At 45.4% G+C, this 21,180-nt stretch overlaps 1 long non-coding RNA gene across 2 annotated transcripts; it reads right to left on the bottom strand.

Annotated features, from left to right (window-relative positions):
• Window positions 1–2,820: 2,820 nt before the first annotated feature.
• On the bottom strand, window positions 2,821–11,531 carry LOC132535604 (uncharacterized). 2 transcript variants are annotated; one of them, XR_009547359.1, is made up of 3 exons: window positions 11,401–11,531; window positions 3,626–3,766; window positions 2,821–3,058 (listed from the first exon to the last, which is right to left on the bottom strand). It is a non-coding gene; the product is annotated as an uncharacterized LOC132535604 (long non-coding RNA). The 2 variants fall into 2 exon arrangements; XR_009547358.1 differs by having other exon boundaries at window positions 3,626–3,787; window positions 11,401–11,515.
• Between the last annotated feature and the right edge of the window lie 9,649 nt (window positions 11,532–21,180).

Below are 21,180 nucleotides of genomic sequence, written 5' to 3'. Positions count from 1 at the left end.
CTCTTTCCTAAGCCCTCCCAACCCCCTCAGGTGGTATTGCTAATGGTGCTAGTTGAACCCCTAGCAACTGTAGCCCCCCCCCACCGTTTCCAGCCCCTCCCACTTATGGTATTGTCAAGCCACTTCCGTCTCTGTTCTGTCTTGTCCATGTCCCGACCTGGAGGAGGGTGGATGTGCGTGATGGAGAGGCTGTCTCCAGCCATTGTGGTTCGTGCCACATGACTTAATGAGGTGTGCACATGCCGGCACTCGCATGAATAAAGATTGGTATTGCCTTGCCGCCTTCATCTTGGTTCCTGGGTCATCTCTCTCTCCTGCAATGCTAGCCCGACACTATGTAACAATGGCGACATTAATAACAACAAAAAGACAACAAGGGCAACAAAAGGGAAAATAAATAAAATTAAAAAAAAAAGAATTGGAGGTGAAATAAAGATACTTGAGAGACTCTGTCGAGCTGTAAAGACCCCCCCGCCACCATCCTGATCTATCCCAGCTTGTTTCAATTCTCCATCCAGCAAAGCTGAGCCAGAGTGATCCCGGCACCTCCCCATAGCTGTAAGTCCCACCCTACTAACTGCCCACCACCCCAAGAGGCCCACCCATGATTGTGAAGAAATGACTTACATCACCATCACCAGAATTCTAGGTCACCAGGTGTTCATGGAAACTGAGATGCCCACCTGGTGAGCAGTGTCACAGTGGGCAGGAGTATCCCAGGGAATAAATAACACACAAGGCAGCTTGGTTCCTGACTCTTCCACCAGAGGAAAGAGAAGCAGGACAGAGTTGGGTTGTGATTAGATTAGATTAGATGAGTTTTTTGAATTGTTCGCCCGTGAATAAAGAAATACTGCTTCTCTGCTCAGCCATATATCCCTGGTCGTCTGTCTCCCGCCGCGAAGCTAGCCGGGCATACTGGCGCCCTGAACCCTGACTGACAGACAAGTGTCAGGACCACTCACCCACCCACCCAAGTTCAGGTAACACCACTCAGGACAGCGGAGACTGGTACTGAGGGACCCAGACTGTGGAATGTCTTTCTGGAAGAATGATGAAGTCAGAGCTGTGGCCTGGCAGGGAGCAGAGGGACAGGAGACAGGAGACAGGACAGCAGCAACAGCTCACTGAAGAAAGACTCCAGAGGAACAGCTAATGATAATTATGTCCTTGTGATTTATCTGAGAGTTCTGACAAATCCACAGGGGCAGGGAGCACTGTTGAGCCCATGTAACTGAAGAAGAAGAAAAACTGAGGCTTAAACAGACTTGTCCCTGCTGTGCCTTGCAAATGGGAAAAGAGAATCTGAAGCTAGTTCCAGAGGCTGGGAAGTAGTGCGCCAGGTTAAGCGCACATAGTATGAACCCAGTTTCAACTTGTTAAGAGGCCATGAGATTGCCTGACAAGGGAGGTGCACATGGGTAGCCTAGGAGAGCCTTTGGTCCTAGTGCCCAGAGAGAAACCTCATTCATCTGTCCCAGTTATACTGCTGGTCTACATTCAGGGGGCTCAGTGACTGCACTACTCTTGGAGGCTAGTTATTTTCCCTTTTGTTGCCCTTGTTTATTGTTGTTACTGCTGTCATTGTTGGATAGGACAGAGAAATTGAGAGAGGAGGGGAAGACAGGAAGAGGAAGACAGACACCTGCAGACCTGCTTCACCGCCTGTGAAGTGACCCTCCAGCAGGTGGGGAGACGGGCTCAAACTGGGATCCTTACACCAGTCCTTGCGCCTAGCGCCATGTGCGCATAACCCACTGCACTACCACCTGATCCAGGGGATATTTTGAATTCTAAAGAATACAAGTTTAGGAGGCCAGCCAGTGGCACACCAGTTAAGAGCACTTAACTGGGTACCTTGCGTACAAAGCACAAGGGTCCATGCAAGCATTCTGGCTCAAGTCCCCAGTTCGCTACCTGCAGGGGGTGGGTCACTTCACAAGTGGTAAAGCAGGTCTGCAGGTGTCTATCTTTCTCTCTACCTATTTCCCCTCCAGTAAATGGAAAAAATGGCCACCAGGAGCAGTGGATTCATAGTGTTGGCAGTGAGTCCCAGCGATAACCCTGGACACAAAAAAAATAAGTAAAAAAAGACTACAAGTTCAAAAGATGGGATCCGGGAGTCGGGCTGTAGCACAGCGGGTTAAGCGCAGGTGGCGCAAAGCACAAGGACCGGCATAAGGATCCCGGTTCGAACCCCGGCTCCCCACCTGCAGGGGAGTCACTTCCCAGGCGGTGAAGCAGGTCTGCAGGTGTCTATCTGTCTCTCCTCCTCTCTGTCTTCCCCTCCTCTCTCCATTTCTCTCTGTCCTATCCAACAATGACAACAACAGTAATAACTACAACAATAAAAACAACAAGGGCAACAAAGGGAATAAATAAATAAAATAAATATAAAAAAAATAAAAAAAAAAGATGGGATCCCGTTTGATCTCTCTTAGCGGTAACCCAGACTAGGTTCTGAGCCACAGTTTCCCCATAAGTGAAAGTGTGGTGTGTGGTGTGTGGTGTGTGGTGTGTGTGTGTGTGTTTACTAAGAATAACATGGAATCTTGCTTGGTACCTAGAAATGTATGAAGTCACCTGCTAGCCTGTCACATGGTTCACCTTTTTCAGCTGTACCTCCAGCTGGCCTGCTGCCCAGAATATTTTAAAATTGCTTGAGGAGGAGTTACAGGAATTTCAGGAAAATAACACACTTCAGAAGAGGGTCAGGGGCATTAAGGACCGCTCCATTGGTTCTATGACACCATTCACGGACTGTGTTGTGCTGTCACCTGAACCCACCCAAATAAAGACACCTCCTGTGTGGATCCAGGCTTTTGTGGCTACATTCACACATTTATTGACATATTCATTTACTTACTACCAGCTCATTCGCTCATCACTCATTCATAAGCTGGAGCTCAGTCCCTGCTCTGTGCCCAGCGTGGTAGGTGCATTGATGAGAGCCGTCAGGTAAAATCCCTGCTCATGTAACACTCTTGTCCACTACTAAGTGGTGACAGGAAGTTGTCTAGACCAGTAGCAGCAGGGGCAATGAGGATTCTGTCTATTTCTGAAAATAGAGGTCAGTATTATTCAGAAATAAAGGAGAAAATGTTTGGTGCTTCATGTACAAACAGTAAAAGTTATCAACAAGAAATGTATCCTATGTTCAACAAAAATGTATGCTATGACCAAAGAATGCACCAGTCCCTAGACTCAACAAAGAATAACTAGCCTTCTACCAGTTTATTTATTTATTACATAGAAACATCCAGAAATCGAGAGGGAGAAAGACAAACACTTGTAGCACTGCTCTGCCACTTGCAAAGTTTTTTTTCCCCTGCAGGTGGGGACCAGGGGCTTGAACTTGGGTCTTTGTGCATTGTAACCTGTGCACTCAACCAGGTGTGCCACCACCCGCTCCCCTTTTTTTCTCAACTACTATGGTGTTTTCCTTTACGGTTTCCACTGTTACACAAACCATGCATAAACAAAGACCCCTGCCTTTGAGTCCCTCCATTCCTGTGCTTAATTTATCCTTCCCCCCCCCCTGTTCCTTTTCTTTTTTTCACTTGACAGGACAGGGAGAAATTGAGAGATAAGACAAGGAGAGAGAGAGAGAGAGAGAGAGAGATACCTGCAGCTCTGCTCCACCACTCAAGAAGCTTCTCCCCTGCAGGTAGGGACTAGGGACTTGAACCTGGGTTCCTGGTGGATGATAGCATGTGTCTTCAGCCAGGTGTGCCCCTGCCTCACCTCCATGCTTGATTTATAATTACTGGAAGGCAAGAGGGTCCATCTGTCAATAGTTGATATATAAATGATTATTTCCCTCAATAAATACTAAGGAAAAGAAAAATGAGAAAATCATATTTTAGCATCAAAAACCTTAAATCAATTTGTAGTATTTTATTTAGATATGTGCTTCCTCTAATAGAATAAAAATTCTCTTTTTTAATATTTATTTATTTAGTCCCTTTTGTTGCCCTTGTCGTTTTATTGTTGTAGTTATTATTGATGTTGTCGTTGTTGGATAGGACAGAGAGAAATGGAGACAGGAGGGGAAGACAGAGAGGGAGAGAAAGACAGACACCTGCACACCTGCTTCACCACCTGTGAAGTGACTCCCCTGCAGGTGGGGAGCCGGGGGCTCGAACCAGGGTCCTTACACCTGTCCTTGCGATTTGCGCCACGTGCGCTTAACCCGCTGCGCTACTGCCTGACCCCCACTGCAAAACACTCTTAACCTTCAGCCTAGTCTCCCTCCACCATGTGCACCAGGACCTGAAATTCAGGCTCTTAGCCTCCCAAAGTCCTTTCTCCCGATTTCCAAAGCCCTTTACTTTGGTGCAATACACCAAACCCAGTCTAAGTTCTATATTGTGTTTCCCCTTTCTGTTCTTATTTCTCAACTTCTGCCAGTGACTGAGATCATCCCATATTCATCCTTCTCTTTCTGGCTTATCTCACTTAACATGATTCCTTCAAGCTCCATCCAAGATGAGATGAAGAAGGTGAATTCATCTTTGGATTGAAATTTTTTGCTAAGATCTAAGCAAGCATTCAAACATTCATTTAGTAGAAGTTTACCACACTGGAGGAAGCTTCAGTGTTATGCTGTCTTTCCCTTTGTCTACAATAGCTGGCCTGCTAGAAGTGGATCTACCCTATGACCTTGTAATTTCTCTCCTGGGGATTTATCCTAAGGAATCAAACACAATCATCCAAACAAGATCTGTGTATGCCTATGTTCACAGAAGCACAATTTGTAATAGCCAAAACCTGGAAGCAACCAAGGTGTCCAACAATAGATGAGTAGCTGAGCAAGTTGTGATATATATACAGCAGAATACTACTCAGTTATTAAAAATGGTGAATTCACCACATCTTGGATGGAGCTTGAAGAAATCATGTTAAGTGGATAAGTCAGAAGCAAAAGGATGAATATGGGATGATCTCAGTCATAGAAGTTGAAAAACAAGATCAGAAGAGAAAACACTAAGCAAAACTTGGACTGGAGTTGGTGTGTTGCACCAAAGTAAGACACTGGGGTGGGGGGGGGGAGGTTTCAGGTCCTGGAGCATGATGGCAGAGGACCTAGTGGGGGTTGTATTATTATGTGGAAATGTCACGCATGTACAAACTATTGTATTTTATCGTTGACTGTAGACCATTAATCCTCAATAAAGAGGAAAAAAAAAAGCTGGCCTGGAGTAGTTCATACTCCCAAAGAGACTACAAGATATTAATACTATTATTATTTTTTAAAAGATTTTTAAAATATTTATTTATTTCCTTTTTGTTGCCCTAGTTTTTATTGTTGTTGTAGTTATTATTGTTATTGATGTATCATTGTTGGATAGGACAGAGAGAAATAGAGAGAGGAGGGGAAGACAGAGAGGGGGAGAGAAAGACAGACACCTGCAGACCTGCTTCACCGCCTGTGAAGCGAGACTCCCCTGTAGGTGGGGAGCCAGGGGATGGAACCAGGATCCTTAGGCGGGTCCTTGCACTTTGCATCTCGTGCACTTAACCCGCTGCGCTACCGCCCGACTCCCTCTCTCTCTCCTTATCTCCCCCTTCACTCTTAATTTCTCTGTTACTATTAAATAATAAATACATAAATAACACAAAAAAAGAATACAATTTGTGACTAATGGGAGGTGTGTAACAATAACTGTGCTACTAATATCTCCTCCCCCACCATCTTCTGCTTCTCAGGCTTTAATGTTCATAGAAACTGACGTTCTGGGACACATACCTGCTGCATTGCTTCGCCGCTCTTAAAGCTATCCCCCTGCAGGTGGGGACTGGGGGACTGAACCTCAGTCCTTGCACACTGTAATGTGTGTACTTAACCAGGTGTGCCACAGCCTGGCCTCCCTTTGAATCAGTCTTTTGGAATTTTTGGGGGGGGTTCCTATTTATTAAACAATTTGTCCTGCTTTATATCTTTTCAAAACGTTTTATATTTATCTTCCCTTTTGTTACACTTTTAAAATATATATATTTATTTTATTTATTTATTCCCTTTTGTTGCCCTTGTTGTTTTATTGCTGTAGTTATTATTGTTATTGATATCGTTGTTGTTGGACAGGACAGAGAAAAATGAAGAGAGGAGGGGAAGACAGAGAGGGGGAGAGAAAGACAGACACCTGCAGACCTGCTTCACTGCCTGTGAAGCGACTCCCCTGCAGGTGGGGAGCCGGGGGCTCGAGACGGGATCCTTACGCCAGTCCTTCTGCTTTGCACCGCCTGTGCTTAACCTGCTATGCTACCGCTCCACTTTTTATTATTGTAGTTATTGTTGTTATTGATGTCGTTGTTAGATAGGACAGAGAGAAATGGAGAGAGAAGGGGAAGACAGAGGGGGATGTTAGCGAGTAAAAACCAGACCACCATCCACTGCAAGGAAGCAAAGATGTTTATTACAGATTTGAATCTGGGCCGAGTAGTGACTGACAGCAGTCCACCAAGGCTCGACCCTGAACAGAATTCAAACCACACAATTTATAGGATTCCAGAGTACATTCTGGGTGGGGAAATATGCAAAATGAGGATTCCATAACACATTCAATAACACTCTATAGAAAACGCGGGATCAATCATTTCAAACATTGCAACACACTCAGCAACCTATAGGAATTGTCTAATTTCAAGTCTTTATGCAAAATAGGGTTACCACACTTTCCCGTTATCAGCTAAACCCACGTATTTCTCATCTTACAGAGAAATTCCTATCACCCGCCCAAGCTGGTTTCCACCCAGGAAGATCTACCTGTGAACAAGCCCTGGCCCTCTCAACTTAGATTGAGAATGGATTCCAGAAGAATTTAAAGACGGGTGCTGTCTTTGTTGATCTCAGCAGCCTATGATATGGTTTGGCACTGTGGTCTCCTAGTCAAGATCTCAAGATGCCTGCCTCCATGGGTGGCCAACACTATATCGTTTCTTCTCCAAAACAGAAGATTCCGGGTGCATCTGGGTGACAAGTCTAGCAGATGGAGACTTGTCTCAAGTGGCCTCCCCCAGGGCTCTGTTCTGGCTCCTACGCTATTCAATATTTACATCAATGACCTCCCAGAAACTTCTTCAAGGAAGTTCATCTACGCTGATGACATCTGCTGTGCAACTCAGGCATCCAAGTTCGACATCCTCGAGGAAACACTCACGAAAGACATGTCTCTGATATCTGATTACTGTAAAAAATGGCGACTAATCCCTAGCACTGCAAAAACGGTATCATCTGTTTTCCATCTACACCATGCCTCGGCCTCGCGTGAGCTTAATGTGCAGCTTGGCGATACGAGAATCCGGCTTGAAGCCCAGCCAGTCTATCTTGGCGTTACTCTCGATCGCACTCTGTCATTTCACGAACATCTCATAAAAACTGCAGCAAAGGTGGGCGCGAGGAATCACATCATTGCAAGACTGGCCAGCTCCTCATGGGGTGCGAGCGCTTCCACACTACGATCATCCTCTCTGGCATTATGCTATTCCACTGCAGAATACTATGCCCCAGTATGGTTCCGTAGCCCCCATGTCCACTTGGTTGATTCCAAATTATATTCCTCCATGAGGATCATTTCTGGAACCATCCGTTCCACCCCGGTTCCATGGCTGCCTGTTCTTAGCAACATCGCCCCGCCAGATATTCGTCGGGATGCGGCATCATCTAAGTTCATTTCCCACGTCTACGCTCGACCGGACCTGCCAATATACGCGGATATCTTCGCCCACCCTGTCCAACGCTTGACGTCTCGTCACCCAATCTGGTCCCCTACGCCTACACTGAACTTCTCTGTTCCAGACTCTTGGAAACAGAGCTGGCAGTCAGCTGAGGTAAAGAACAAACACCTCATCACAGACCCCTGCGAGCGTCAACCCGGCTTTGACCTAGCACGTTATGACTGGGCCCTCCTCAATCGCTATCGAACAGGCCATGGCCGGTGCGCCGCTATGTTCCATCGCTGGGGAGCCAGAGACGACCCGAACTGTCCCTGCGGCTCCAAACAGACTATGACCCACATAGTCAACGACTGCCACCTCTCCAGATTCAAAGGAGGTCTCGAAACTTTACATCAGGCTCAACCTGACGCTGTTGACTGGCTACGGAAGAAGGGCAAATGCTAGAAGAAGAAGCTAAACCCACCTGGCTATCAGTTCCCTCAACCTTGAGCAAGCGGTTGGGTTTCAAGGACTTGGAGTTGCGGTTAAGCTAGCTATTTCTTTTAGGACAAACAACAGGTGGCTTACATCTTAGTGTGGTTTTAGCCTAGCCCTGTTTTCATGAATGGGAGGTACAGGGACTTTCCACTTCACAGGGGAGAGAAAGACAGACACCTGCAGACCTGCTTCACCGCCTGTGGAGTGACTCCCCTGCAGGTCAGGAGCAGGGGGCTCAAACCGGGATCCTTACTTGGTTCCTTGCTCTTCACGCCATGTGCGCTTAACCCACGGCGCTACCGCCCAACTCCTCCTGCTTTATATCTTACCACCTTTCAACCACCAAGTTGTAGATGTAACTATGATGCCATCCTGAATTCCCTGGACAGATGACCTTACCAGTGGGTTCCAAGAAGCTCACGTCTCTAGAGCCCTGCCAGACTAGGGAAAGACAGAAACAAGCTGGGGTATGGGTCGACCTACCAATGTCCATATCCAGCCAGATATCCTTCCACTTTCCACAGCCCAAAGAATCTTGGTCCAGGGCTCAGCCGGTGGTGCACCTGGTTAAACACAGAGTAGTACTGTGCAAAAGGGTATCCACATGGGCCCAGGTTCTAGCTCCCTCTCCCCACCTACAAGAGAAATGCTTCATGAGTGGTGAAGAGTGTCTTCAGGTGTCTTTCTCTCCCTCTCTCTGTCCTATCTAATAATTAAAAAATGAAAAAAAAACCCAAAAAACTGTCTGCCAGAATTGGTGGATTCACAGTTCCAACACAGCACAGGGCCCCAAAGACTGGAGGCAAAAAATAACTTTGGTCCATATTCCCAGAATAGGGAAACTTCTGATGGAGGGGATGGAACTTGGAACTCTGGTGGTGACAACTATATGGAATTATATCTCTGTTATCTTACAAGCTTGTTAATCATTATTAAATCACTAGTAAAATTTGAAAGAAAATTCATTTTTTTCAGATTTTTAAAAAAGTTTTATTTATTTATTCATGAGAAATGATAGGAGAGAGAGAAAGAACCAGACATCACTCTGGTACATGTGCTAGCCAGGGATTGAACTTCGGACCTCATGCTTGAGAGTCCAAAGCCTTATCCACTGCACCACCTCCTGAACCACCACATTTTTTTCAGATTTTAAATGTGTATCTTAACAAGGACCAAGTTAGTGTTGAAGTTGCTCTCTCTAGCCCATTACCAGATGACTGAACAGTTGAAACTCACAGTGTTAAAATAAAAAGGGGAGGGGCGGAACCCGGCGGTAGCACAGCAGGTTAAGCGCAGGTGGCGCAAAGCGCAAGCACCGGCATAAGGATCCCAGATCAAGCCCCCGGCTCCCCACCTGCAGGGGAGTCCCTTCACAGGCGGTGAAGCAGGTCTGCAGGTGTCTGTCTTCCTCTCCTCTCTCCATTTATCTCTGTCCTCTCCGACAACATCAATTACAACAATAAAACAAAAAGGAAATAAATAAATAAAACTTAAAAAAAAATCCTGAGTGGGGGAAATAGCATAATGGTTATACAAAAACTGAGTCTCATGCCAGAGGCTCCCAGGTTCAGTCCCCCACACCACCATAAGCCAGAGTTGCTCTGGCAAAAAATAAATACATAAACAAATAAAATAAATGAACAAGACTTAAAAGCTCAAGGACCAGTGTAAGGATCCTGGCTAGAGTCCTGGCTCCCCACCCGCAGGAGGGTCGCTTCACAGGCAGTGAAGCAGGTCTGCAGATGTCTATATTTCTCTCCCCCTCTGTCTTCCCCTCCTCTCTCCATTTCTCTCTGTTCTATCCAACAACAATGACAGCAATAATAACAACAATAACAATAACAGTCCCCCATACCACCATAAGCCAGAGCTGAGCAGTGCTCTGGTAGAAAAACAAAACAAAACAAAAACAACAAAAATCCATGTATGTATAAGAACAAAGCAGGGAAGGACAACTTCAGACCACATTTATAGTTTTAAAAACTGGAACCTGTCTATCTACTCCAGAAAACAAAACCATCAATTTGCTATTTTCTTTGACAAGAGTAAATGTTATAAACCTATCACAATTGAAAACACGGGGTTATTACAGATCATAATCTCACAGCCCTGCAATCAAATCCATCACTAGCTATCAACAGGGGGGTGAAAGGATTATACCACAGTGCCAGAATTTTGCACATTGCATGACATTTTACTCCCCCCCCCCCCCCGGGCTTTGAACTCGGGTCCTTGCATACTGTAGTGTGTGTGCTTAACCAGCTGCTGCACCACTGGCTGGTCTCCCTATTTGTCTTTATTTTAATTAGATATATATAGAGAGATATATAGTTTGAGAGAGAGAGGGAGAGAGAGAGAGAGACAGACTACACAGTGCTCAGCTTTGTCTTATGGTAGTGCTGAGAGTTGAACCAGATTTGACAGTGTCACAGATTAAAGTCTTTTTTGCGAAATCATTATGCTGTGTCACCAGCCCTTAATTCACCTCTTGGGTGTGGAGTTGCATGCATTTTCCAACTATGCAGGAAAACAGGACATTCAAGAATATTTCTCCAGGTGTTACTTGAAAGGGCCAAGAAATTAAAAAAAAAAAAAAAGCATCAGCAGGGGGCTTTAATAGACCCTAGAATCTTAACAAATGTCACTCAACAAGAGAAACTGGGAAAGCTTCCTTTATATTTACCGAAAAGCCAGCCCCGGCAACTACTAGTGCAAATTTCCAGAATTGATTTTGAACTGATCTGTATGAGTCCGGTACGCAAAAATTCAAGACTGCGAGATGAAGAAATAGTGCAGCACACCCCACCCCAACCCCGGCCCCCTCCACTTCCAACTTCATTTTGCTCTCTGGGTAATCAAAAACAGACAGACTCCACTTAAAACGACTCGCACTCATTAAGTATCCGACCGCCGTCCTCCATGGAAAAGACAGACAAAAATGCACAGCCTGATACAGAGCTGGAGGGTGGCAATTCCGCAATGGCTGAACCCCACAATCAAGTCTCTTCTCCTGGGTAGTGAGTGGGAGTGTATGTGTGTGTGTGTGGGGGGGGGAGGTGGGGGTGGGTGGGTGGTGGCCATCTATTCTTTCCTGGGTTCCCCAGGCCTGGAAAGCATTTGAATCCAAAACCCCAGGACCCTCCTGTAGAGGGTGAAAAGGATGCCCTGACTGCAGCCCTGCAACTTGGTAGAGAATCAAGATTATGCTCAGGCCCTCCAAACTTCCCCCCACCCCTGGGAATTCACCTTTATCCAATAGGGATGCAGGCTCCGTAGCGTCCTCCCCGGCTCCAGAGAACTGTCAGGATGAGACTGAACCAGAGAGGAGCCGAGCGGTGGCACACGTGGTTAAGCGCACATGTTACATGCAAAACGACCCGGGTTCAAGCCTCAGTCTCCATCTGCAAGGGGAAAGCTTTTGCAAGTGGTAAAGCAGTGCTGTAGCTGTCTCTTTTTCTCCCTCTCTATCACCCACTTCCATCTAGATTTCTGGCTGTCTCTATTCAATAAATAAGTAAAGATAATTAAAAAGAACCAGAGAGAGAAAAAAAAAAACCTGGCAGCCAACAAGCACTAGCAAGGTTTACAGCCTAGAGAGGCGACCACGGCTGACAACAAGTACCACCCATGCCTTCCTCTTATTGGTTGGAATTCCAGGTACGCCCTCTCTTCAGCTTCTTATTGGATGCTTGTTCTAGTCAAATACCTCTCGCGGTTGACGATTGGAGAATGTGGAGAATGTGTGACAGGGATACTTGTCCAATCAGAAACGGGGGCGTGGCGTAACGTTCTGTTATGGCGAGCGCCCAGTGCTAAGCACCGCAGTGTGACTGTCGCCAGCGGCCCCAGCTTTTGTCTCTGAGCCCTTCTGGTCTGAGGGTGCCTGGAAATTCCAGGAGGGCATTGCAGAGACCCTGGAGTCGGGACAGAAGATGGTGAGTGCGGGTGTCCTTGGCCCAGATCGGAAGAGACACTGTTTTATAATCCGACCTGAATGCTGCTGCAAAGAGTTGCAGACAAGCTCTTCCCTCCCCGGCCGCCCCCCCTCCCGCTCATGTCCCCGCAGAAGCTCTGGGTGACAGTCCCGACCTCAGGTCTCCTCTTGCGGGGCCACGGGTGTGGGCTTTCCATGGGTGGAGGGGTGGTCAGGACTCGATCCTCCGCCTGACTGCTAAGACCTTGCCTAACCCTGCTTGCTGGGTCCTGGTGGTTTTAGAAAGAAACAGGCTGGGGTGGGGGTGGAGGGGTGGTAAGGGATGCACCTGCCAACATCCATGCTCAGCGGAGAAGCAAATTACAGAAGCCAGACCCTTCCACCTTCTGCAGCCAAATAAAGATGTTTGGTCCACAGCCCTCCCTCCCCCCTAGAGGGATAAAGAAGCTTCCAATGGAGGAGGGGAGGGGATACAGAACTCTGGTGGTGGGAACTGTGTGGGACTGTATCCCTGTTATCTCGCAATCTTGTAAATAAAAAGGTTAACGTAGGGCGGAGGTGAGACAACATAATGGTTACACAAAGAGATTTTCATGTCTGAGGCTCCAAAGGCCCAGGTTCATTTCCTCCCCGCACCACCATCAGCCAAAGCTGATCAGTGCTCTGGTAAAATAAATAAATAAACAAATAAGGCAGGTGGTAGATAGCTTAATGCTTATGCAAAGAGACTTTCATGTCTGAGGCTCCAAAGTCCTAGGTTCAGTCCACACACCCAACCCCCGCACACACCCCCATCAGCCAGAGCTGAACAGTGCTCTGGTTAAAAATAATAAATACATAAAAATAAATAAATAAATAAATAAAACATTTGTCTGGGGCTGGGAAACTCAGGAAAGATTGAATGACCTCAGGCAAGACATCATTTGGAGGCGGGGGATGGGTTCAGTCACACAGAGGGGGCGGGGAGGGCAACTGCAGCTGTCAGGAGGAGAACTGATTGCTGTGCAGTCTTTGGGCCCTGGGGTTTCGGTAAACCTAAGATTTAAGGGGAAGCAGAGGCCAGGGCGGTAGCGCAGCGGGTTAAGCGCACATGGTGCAGAGCGCAAGAACCAGAGTAAGGATCCCGGTTCGAGCCTCGGCTCCCCACCTGCAGGGGAGTCGCTTCACAAGCAGTGAAGCAGGTCTGCAGGTGTCTTATCTTTCTCTCCCCCTCTCTGTTTTCCCCTCCTCTCTCCATTTCTCTCTGACCTATCCAACTACACACATGGCAACAATAACAACAACAACAAAGGTAACAAAATGGGAAAACTGGCCTCCAGGAGCTGTGGATTCGTGGTGCAGGCACCGACCCCCTGCAATAACCTTGGAGAAAAAAAAAAAGAAAAGAAAAAAGGAAAAAAAAAAAGAAGGGAGTCGGGCGGTAGCGCAGTGGGTTAAATGCTGGTGGTGCAAAGCACAAGGACCAGCGTAAGGATCCTAGTTCGAGCCCCCAGCTCCCTACCTGCAGGGGCATCGCTTCACAAGCGGTGAAGCAGGTCTGCAGGTGTCTCACTTTCTCTCCCCATCTCTGTCCATTTCTCTCTGCCCTATCCAACAACGACAACAACAATAATAACTATAACAATAAAACAATAAGAGCAACAAAAGGGAATAAATAAATAAATAAATATTAAAACAAAAAGAATGTGAAGCAAAGTAATGTGTTTGGGAGATGATCCCAGAAAGTCCTCCCCCCCCCAATATTAGAGATGTAACAAGTGGAAAGTGAGGAACTAAAGTTAAAGATCTCCAGGGGTTGGGTGGTGGCACACCTGGCTGAGTGCACATGTTACAGTGCACAAGGACCCAGGTTCATGCCCCAGTCCTGCAGATGGGGGAAGCTTCACAAGTGGTGAAGCAGTGCTTGGAGGTGTCTCTCTGTCTTTTCCCCCTTCTCTATCTCCTCCCCTCTTAAGTTCTGTCTTTATCCAATAATAAATAAATACATATTTATTTATATTTATTTATTTGTTTATTATTTTTTGCCATGTTTATTTCCTTTTGTTGCCTTTTTATTGTTGTAGTCATTGTTGTTACTGATGTCGTCGTTGTTAGATAGGACAGAGAGAAATGGAGAGAGGAGGGGAAGACAGAGGGGGAGAGAAAGATAGACACCTGCAGACCTGCTTCACCGCCTGTGAAGCGACTCCTCTGCAGGTGGGAGCCAGACGCTCGAACCGGGATCCTTCCGCCGGTCCTGTGCTTAACCCGGGGCTCTGCCTGTCGACTCCCTAGCTGTCCATTTCTGTCTATCTTCTCCAGGGAGGCATTGGATCGACCTTCTCGTGGTGCATCCCGTGAGTACCTATTTACTGGGGAAACTGACGATCCTTCCTAGCCGACTGAATCCACATGGATCCCAGTCATTTTCAAAGCCAGCAACAAGCAGACATCAGGCTCAACCTGACGCTGTTGACTGGCTACGGAAGAAGGGCAAACGCTAGAAGAAGAAGAAGGGAGGAAAGAGGTCAGATATCTAAGTGATGTGAATTAAAACATTTTTTTATTATTATTTTTATTTATTGGGTAGAGATAATCAGAAATAGAGAGGGAAGGGGAGCGGTAGAGAGTGGGAGAGACAACCGCAGCACTGATTCACCACTTGCAAAGCTTTCCCTCTGCAGATGGGAACTGAGGTCTTGAACCTGGTTTCCTCATGCATTGTAACATGTGCGCTCAACCAGGCGTACCAGCCCTGTGAACTTTTTAAGTGGCTTCTGTTCTTGATTATCCAGCTATCAAAATGAAGTTGTGTAGGGGCCTGTATTTATTAAATTGTTAATTTATTTTCAATTTATTTATCTTAAGCTTGAGTTTTGTGTACCTGATTCTTTTTTAAAAAAAACCATTAAAATATTTATTTATTCCCTTTTGTTGCCCTTGTTTTATTGTTGTAGTAATTATTGTTGTTGTTATTGATGTGGTTGTTGTTGGATAGGACAGAGAAATGGAGACAGGAGGGGAAAACAGAGAGGGGGAGAGAAAGACACCTGCAGACCTGCGTTACCACCTGCAAAGCGTCTCCCCTGCAGGTGGGGAGCCGGGGGCTCAAACTAGGATCCTTAACACCGGTCCTTGTGCTTTGCACTGCCTGCGCTTAACTCGCCCCGCTACCGCCGGACTCCCGTGTACCTGATTCTTATAAGTCAGTTCAAAAGCAGCTCTGGATATTTGTGTGTGGCCTGGGCTAGAATTTATATTCTCAAGACGTGGCCCTTAAAGTGTTGGTCTGTGTGAAGCGTTCTGGATGCAACACTGAATGTGGGAACAGAGAAACAATCCAAGAATAGGCCTTCTTTTGGAAAGGCATTTTCTGAGTTCTCCTGTTGCTGTACATACGTTAAAATCTTGTTATGAGGAGGCAGAAGTTATCTCACTTGGGTTAGAACATGCTTTATTGGGGGCTAGGTGGTAGCACAGTGGGTTCAGCGCACATGGCGCCAAAAACAAGGACTCGCATAAGTATCCAGGTTTGAGCCCCTGGCTCCCCACCTGCAGGGGAGTCGCTTCACAAGCGGTGAAGCAGGTCTGCAGGTGTCTGTCTTTCTCTCCCCCTCTCTGTCTTCCTCTCCTCTCTCCATTTCTGTCTTTCCCAACAATGACAACAACAACAATAACAACAACAACAATTATAACTACTACAACAGTAAAACAAGGGCAACAAAAGGGGGAAAAGCAAAAAAAAAAAGTTAAGAAAGGAATATACTTTATTATGCATAAGTCATGGGTTTGAGCCCTGGCACTATACTCTGGTGTCACCTTTTTCTCTCTCCTCTCATTTTCTTTCTTTTCTAAAAAGATGAAATGGGGAGGAAAAAAAGGTGCAATAAAAAAGATGATATTGTAGCCTTTGGGATAAGGTGATGGAATTGGAAAAGGGTATACTTAGTGAAGAGAGTATGGAGGGAGGGACAACTACAGAATGGCTTCAGACATATGTGGAATATAAAGAACTGAGTAATATGAATGTGAAAGTAACACAATGTTTCACCAAGTAACACAATGTTTCACAAGCTGTGAATCCGGTCAGCAGGTGTCTTTATTAATTAAAAAAAAATTTTTTTTTGTTTTTTAGGTGTCTTTCTTTCTATTTCCCCTCTTCTCTGTCCTATCCAAAAAAAAAGGGAGTAGGGCAGTAGCACAGTGGGTTAAGTGAAGGTGGCAGGTAGCACAAAGTGCATGGACCAGCGTAAGGATCCCAGTTGGAACCCCCGGCTCCCCACCTGCAGGGGAGTCGCTTCACAGGTGGTGAAGCAGGTCTGCAGGTGTCTGTCTTTCTCTCCCCCTCTCTGTCTTCCCCTCCTCTCTCCATTTCTCTCTGTCCTATCCAACAACGACGACATCAATAACAACAATAATAACTACAATAATAAAACAACAACGGCAACAAAAGGGAATACATAATTTAAAAAAAAACCTCGAAAATACTACAAAGCACAAGAGAAAAACAAAATGGGGCAGGAGGGCGCAGATAGCACAATGGTTATGCAAAGAGACTCTCAGCCTGTGGCTCTAAAGTCCCAGGTTCTATCCCCCACACCTCCATAAGCCAGAGCTAAGCAGTGCTCTGCTCTGGTAAAACAAAAATGTCAACCTGTTTTCAAGACTGGGGGAAACTATTAGTGGTTATCTGTAGGGGTGTGGATGGGGACTTTAGTGATGAGAGTGGTGAAAAAAAATGAATAGGGAGTCAGGCGGTAGCGCTGGGGGTTATGCGCACATGGTGCAAAGCTCAAGGCCCGGCATAAGGATTCTGGTTTGAGCCCCCAGCTCCCCACTTGCAGGGGAGTCGCTTTACAAGTGGTGAAACAGGTCTGCAGGTGTCTCTCTTCCTCTCCCTTTCTCTCTCCATTTCTCTCTGTCCTATCCAGCAATGGCATCAATAACAACAATAAAAATAAATAAATAAAAAATATATTTTAAAAATTATTTAAAAAATAAATAAATAAATAAATAAATAAACATTAAATAAAAAGATATGAAACACATTCGGAAGCCATCCAGGGCTGATAAGGTGCAAAACCCTAAATTCACCCCCCCCCCAGTGTTGCATAAAGAAGAAGAAAAAACACTGCATTAAAAAAACCCAGGAAATTGCCAATATTTGGATAAACTTTTTTTTTAAAAAAGATTTTATTTATTCATGAAGATAGGAGAGAGAGAAAGAACCAGACATCACTCTGGTACATGTGCTGCCGGGGACTGAACTCAGGACCTCATGCTTGAGAGTCCAATGCTTTATCCACTGCGCCACCTCCCGACAGACCACTAGATAAACTTTTAAATTAGCTTTGATTTTTTTTTTTTTTGGTGGCAGTGGCAGTACACCTAATAGAGCACACACATTATCCAAGTTCCCATCTGCAGAGGGGAAGCTTCCTAAGCACTGAAGCAGTGCTACAGGTGTCTCTGCCACACTCCTTTATCTTTCTCTAGCTCAGCCTTTATCAAAAAGATAAATGAAAAGAAAAAAACAAGGAACCACCAGGAGTAGTGGAGTCTTTGCACAGCCACTGATCCTCAATGATAACTCTGATGAAAAAAAAAAAAAGGTTCCTGCACTACAAATCCACTGCTCCTAAAGGCTGTTTTCCCTTTTGTTGCCCTCGTTGTTTATCATTGTTGTTGTCATTGTTGTTGGATAGGACAGAGAGAAATGGAGAGAGGAGGGGAAGACAGAGACGGGAAGAGAAAGACAGACACCTGAAGACCTGCTTCACTGCCTGTGAAGCGACTCCCTTGCAAGTGGGGAGCCTGGGGCTCAAACCTGGATTCTGAGGCTGGTCTTCATGCTTTGCGCCACATGCACTTAACCCGCTGAGCTACCGCCGGGCTCTCTGGACTACTTTTTTTGTCATGTGTGGTGCTACAGATGAAACCTAGTGTTTCAAGTATGTACTCTACTAGTGAGTTACCTTCTAGCCTAGATTAACTTAATCTAGCCCTAGATTAATTTTTGCCAGTAAAAGGAGAATAATATTTATTCTAATACAGAATAGAAACACGAATTCATTAGCACAGGGGCATTAATCACTGATTATAAACAGTATGTAAAAAATCAACAGATAGGGCGTCCGCGGTAGCGCGGTGGGTTAAGCGCATGTGGCGCAAAGTGCAAGGACCAGCATAAGGATCCGGGTTTGAACCCCCGGCTCCCCACCTGCAGGGGAGTCGCTTCACAGGCAGTGAAGAAGGTCTGCTGGTGTCTATCTTTGTCTCCCCCTCTCTGCCTTCCCCTCCTCTCTCCATTTCTCTCTGTCCTATCCAACAACAATGACATCAATAACAACAGTAATAACTACAACAAGGGCAACAAAAGGGAATTAACAAATAAGAATCAACAGATCAATCTTTGGCGAAAATTTGGATTATATATATATATATATATATATATATATATAATCTATATTATAGATTATAATATAGATGCTACAGCCCGACTCCCCCCGAAAAGTTAATTTTTATAATTTTATTGACATCACAAAAATTTGTAACATTGTTTCAGGTGTACTCTATTTTTTTTTATTGTTGTTGTAGTTATTATTGTTGTTGGATAGGACAGAGAGCAATGGAGAGAGGAGGGGAAGAGAGAAAGGGGGAGAGAAGGACACCTGCAGACCTGCTTCATCACCTGGGAAGCGACTCCCCTGCAGGCTCAAACCCGGATCCTTAAGCTGGTCCTTGCGCTTTGCATCACGCGCGCTTAACCCACTGCGCTACCGCCCGACCCCCTTCAGGTGTAGCCTTTTACAGTTTTTTTAATAAAAGATTTATTTATTAATGAAAAAGATAGAATAGAGAGAAAGAACCAAACATCAGTCTGGTACATGTGCTGCCGGATATTAGACTCAGGTCCTCATGTTTGAGAATCCGATGCTTTATCCACTGTGCCACCTCCGAGACCACCTCTTGTACATTTTTAACTTTATTTATTTATTTTATTTGATAGGACAGGGAGAAATTTAGAAGGAAGAGGAAAATAGGGAGGGAGCGGGACAGACTTAAAGACCCACCGGGGTGACTTGAACCCAGGTCCTTGCACACTGTAATGTGTGCACTTAGCCAGGTGCAATCACAGGGGCATAGTTTAACACTGCACCCCACCCCCCCACCTCCCAGCCCTCAAGCCCCCACCCCTCTACATTCTATTCCATATAAAAATAAACTTCCTAAATCAAGAGACAGAAGGAGAGAGAGAGAGAGAGGAGAGAGAAAGGTCTGCAGACCTGCTTCAGTGCTTGTAAAGCAAACCCCCTGCAGGTGGGGGGAGGCTTGAATTGGGATCCTTGCTCAGGTCCTTGCGCTTTGTACTATTTGCGCTTAAGCCAGTGCGCCGCCACCTAACCCCATTATAGTTTTCACAAAGTCCTAGAGACTGTTTGGCCCCCTCCTTCTCTCCCTTTCTCCCTTCCTCTCTCCCTCTCTTCCTTCTTTCTTTCCGCCCTCCCTCCCTTCCTTTTTTTTTAACTTTTTTTTTAAAAAATCTTTATTTGTTTATTGGATAGAGACAGCCAGAAATTGAGAGGGAAGGGGGAGACAGAGAGGGAGAGAGGCAGAGAGACACCTGCAGCCCTGCTTCATCACTTGTGAAGCTTCCGCGCCGCAGGTGGGGACTGGGGGCTCAAACCTGTATCATGTGCACTCAACCAGGTGTGCCACCACCTGGCCCCAGCTCCTTCCATTCCCCCCCAAATAATACAGTATCATTTTAAAAAAATATTTGCAGAGTAGTATTCCCATAACTTACTTATCCAGTTGTCTTGTCAATGGCAACCTCTTTTGACTATTTTAAATACTACAACTATGAACATGGGACCGCGTATGTCCCTTTGAATTAGTATTTTCATGTTCTTGGATATATGCCTAAGAGTGGCATTGCAGGACCATTAAAAATTTTTATTTTAGTGTGAGAGTAATGACTTATGGTAAATGGTAAATAAAGTTGTGGTAAATGTGTAATTCCTCAATTTTCTGAAAAACATTCTTTTTTTAAATATTTACTTATTCCCTTTTTGTTGTCGTTGTTGGATAGGACAGAGAAATGCAGAGAGGAGGGGAAGACAGAGAGGGGGAGAGAAAGATAGACACCCGCAGACCTGCTTAACCGCCTGTGAAGCAACTTCCCTGCAGGTAGGGAGCCAGGGGCTCGAACCAGTATCCTTACGCAGGTCCTTGTGCTTTGCGCCACGTGCACTTAACCCACTGCGCTACCGCCTGACTCCTGGAAAGTCTTTTTCTATTCTGATATCATGGAGATTTTGGGTGAAAATCGGTGGGCAAATGTTCATCCACAGTTGAATTTTCCTTGTGGTTCCTTGAATTCTGCTTGTATTTATGCTTATTTGCCATTTCTGTATTTTCTTTTTTTAAAATTTATTTATTTATTTATTTATTCCCTTTTGTTGCCCTTGTTGTCTTATTGTTGTAGTTATTATTGTTGCTGTTACTGATGTCGTCGTTGTTGGATAGGACAGAGAGAAATGGAGAGAGGAAGGGAAGACAGAGAGGGGGAGAGAAAGACAGACACCTGCAGACCTGCTTCACCGCCTGTAAAGAGACTCCCCTGCAAGTGGGGAACCGGGGGCTTGAACTGGGATCCTTATGTTGGTCCTTGTGCTTGGCACCACATGCGCTTAACCCGCTGCGCTACTGGCGACTCCCCATTTCTGTATTTTCTTTGGTGAAAAGTCCACTTGCATTATTTTCTCTCTATGTAATTATGCATCTTCTCTATATACAGAATAAAAGTAGGGGAAACTGGGTTCTAACCTGAGTCTTGCACATGGCAAAACAACACGCTATCCAAGCAAGCTATTTTTTCTGGCCCATGATTGTATACTCTTAAAAACTGTCTATTAATTATATGTTATTGTTTTCTGATATATATATATATATGCATTCAAATTTTATTTTTATTTTTTAATTTTTTAAAAATATTTTTATATTACAGAATTACATGTCGACAGGGGTTTCAATCCACACCATTCCCACCACCAGAGTTCTGAATCTTCACTCTCCCCACTGCAATCTGCCACAGTTCCCTTAAAGTTGTA

This window comes from Erinaceus europaeus, chromosome 23 (genome assembly GCF_950295315.1).
Source record: "Erinaceus europaeus chromosome 23, mEriEur2.1, whole genome shotgun sequence".
Lineage (NCBI taxonomy): Eukaryota > Metazoa > Chordata > Mammalia > Eulipotyphla > Erinaceidae > Erinaceus > Erinaceus europaeus.
The sequence above is the reverse complement of the archived record's forward strand: the minus strand, read 5'-3'. Positions and strand labels throughout refer to the sequence as shown.